This window comes from Mustela putorius, unplaced genomic scaffold (genome assembly GCF_011764305.1).
Source record: "Mustela putorius furo isolate JIRA1106 unplaced genomic scaffold, ASM1176430v1.1 tig00003987_pilon_pilon_pilon, whole genome shotgun sequence".
Lineage (NCBI taxonomy): Eukaryota > Metazoa > Chordata > Mammalia > Carnivora > Mustelidae > Mustela > Mustela putorius.
This window is the reverse complement of record NW_025422126.1, coordinates 1205729-1208665: the sequence shown is the minus strand read 5'-3', so window position 1 is coordinate 1208665 and position 2937 is coordinate 1205729. Positions and strand designations below refer to the sequence as shown.

The window sequence follows — 2937 nt, the reverse complement described above, 5'->3', positions numbered from 1 at the left end:
CTTTCAATATGAAGAATCTCATGTTATTCTTAGGGAGAACTCAAAAGCACAAGTGTAAGTTAGAGTAGAAAATACAAGTTGATTCCAAAGTTAAGTTTACAATTACAATGTATAAAAACCAAGGAAGAATCAATACTGATGGAGCTCTTCCTGGAGTATTGGAATGTGGGTGATCCATAGTGAATATGAAAGATGATGATAAATCGATGGTTGTCGTGGAAGGAGAGAAGGTGATGGTTTGAGGGATTTGGGACTAAGAACCTCAAGGCCAAAGTCTGGACGCTGAGAAGCCAAGGAGTGAACATGCTTGAAATACAGAACGCGATACTACAGGTTGACATACTAGAATTAAACATTATATTTTTCCCAAATGATGATTTTTAGACTCTGGCAAGAGAAATGTTGGCAAATCCAATTTAGGTAGAGATTGCTCCTATTGGAAATTTCATTGTTTTTAGTTGTTTTTTTTTTTTGTCAATAACAATATTAGATTTCCACTTCTTTGTTTTTATTACTCCTTACTTCGAAAATAATATTATCAAGAAAACAAAGCACTATGAAAGCAAGAACTTTGTTTAATTCAGTAATATATCTCAGTTCCTCAAAGAGTCAAGGACAGAATTGGTATTCACTAAAAAGTTCTCATTACATCAAAGGTGATATATATACAGATGATAACAAAAAGTACTTTATTCACTCTGTCCATGATGAGCTATCAGACTACAAACTTCTCTAAAACATATGAACCATTGAGACCAAAAAGTAATGACAAAAGTCCATTATTTCAGACTGTCAATTTCCTAAATAATTTTTATTGTTCAATGTACATTTGTTCAAACCAGAGAATAGAAATCGTTTTACAGGATACCCAGCTCAATATTCCATGTAATTCAAAAGATTCAATCAAACAGAATCTTTGTGGGCATTTGGAATATGAGCAAGGTTTTTGTTTCATGAAACGTTCTTTCTCTGTAAGGCTAGAGCTCATTCATGTTATAAACATGACTTAGGATTCTGGTCCCTTTTGATGAAGGGTTTCAGAATTTTATCTCATATCTCTTTGGTTTTCACCATATACACAATGGGGTTCATCACAGGAGGAATGAGGAAATGCATGTTAGCCATGGTCATGTAGATATGTGAGGGAAGTTTTAGGCCAAAGCAGTGCAGTACAGACAGGCAGATCATGGATGTGAAAAAGAAGCACGGCACAGATGTGGGAAATGCAGGTCTTCAGAGCCTTGACGTGGCCACCGTAGGATGCAAAGCTCAGTACGGTTTTTAGTATTGGAACATATGAAAAGAAAATGAGAAGAAAATCAAGTCCCACAGGGGATAATACTACATCCAAAGGATCCTATTGATCCTGGTGCTGGAACAAGAGAGCTTTATAATGTTAGGATGCAGGCAGTGGGAATGAGATAGTACATTGGAATGACAGAAGCACAGCCTTCTCAAGAGGATAGGCAGAGGTACCTGTGCAGTCAAGGTTCACAGTACAATGGCCAAACTTATTACACTGTCTGTGAGAATGAAAGAATAATGCAATGGGTGAGAAATGGTCACATAGTGGTCAAAGGCCATTGCCAGTATGATAGCCAACTCAAAATCCTGGAAAGTGTGAATAAAAAACATTTGGGTGAAGCAAGCAGAGAGGCTGAGCTCTCAAGCATCCAGCGAGAAGATCCTCAGCATTTTGGCGAAAGTGAAGAGGGACAGACCCAGATCAGAGGCAGCTAGTATGGCTAGGAGGAGGAGCATAGGCACATGGAGGGTCTGTTCCCTGTGGATAACTGCCATGGTGGTCACAGTACCCACCAAGGTAATGAAGAATATGGTACAGAAGGGTATGGAGATCCAGATGTGCACAGTCTCCAGACTAGGTATGCCTGTCACCAGGAAGGTGGAGAATATGGCTTTGGTGCTGTTGGTGGGCAGCATGCTGCCAGTGCTGCATGCCTTTCCTAGAATGACATTTATTGTCTCATTCCAGATGTTACAATTTGACTTGAGCATTTGACAACTCATAACACCTTTTATTTTAAAATGACCAGCCTTGATCTGTATCTAGTATGAGTTTAAATGCTGTTTCCCAATACAGAGCATTTGAGCCTCTAGATTAAAAAACAAGACCTTTTTTTTTATCAAATTCTTCAGATATTGTGGCTTTTTAGAGGAAAAATGAGGGAAAAATGTACACTTTATATTTAGTTTAAATCCTTTAGTTTACATGATGATTTTTTTAAAATAAAAAATCCAAAATAAATAATGCACTTCAAATAAATTTCTTTTAAAATTCCAAAATCTATATATATTCCTATCTGTTATTGTAATTACAGTGGTATATCATGCAAAGGTATATCTTAGTGCCTTGGTCTTCCTTGATCCATATTAGACTAGTGTTACTTAAACTGTAGTTCAAGGACACATTTCTCTCCATGAACACATTTTTATATCCTATTTTTTCTGCATGATCTCAGGGTCCTGGGATCGAGCCTGCCTCTCTGCCTACTTGTGATCTCTGTCTTTCAAATAAATAAATAAATAATCTTTAAAAAAATAAATTAAATTAAATAAAATAAGCATTAGAAACTTTTGCATTAATTGACATTATATATCTCTACTTCTTTAGTTTAATAATAGTAATTGTTATTAGTGTACAATAATAAGGCTATTACTGGATTTTGCATGTATTTCCATTTCATTTTTCTTAAACATAATAATAATTATATTTATGAAAATGTTTTGTGATTGATTGAAGAATTTTAAGTGTACCTTCCCTCCACAGGTTATGAAGCACTGTTCCATGTTAATTCATTGTTGAATGTAACTGTCAATTTTTTTCAATTGAACTTGAAGAAAAACAAAAATAATTTAGTTCTATATATTTAAAAATACTAAAATCTTAGATTGTTTAATATTTGTTGAATCATGTTC

At 35.1% G+C, this 2937-nt stretch overlaps 1 pseudogene; it reads right to left on the bottom strand.

Annotated features, from left to right (window-relative positions):
• Positions 1 to 993: 993 nt before the first annotated feature.
• Positions 994 to 1941, bottom strand: LOC101678208 (annotated as a pseudogene).
• Between the last annotated feature and the right edge of the window lie 996 nt (positions 1942 to 2937).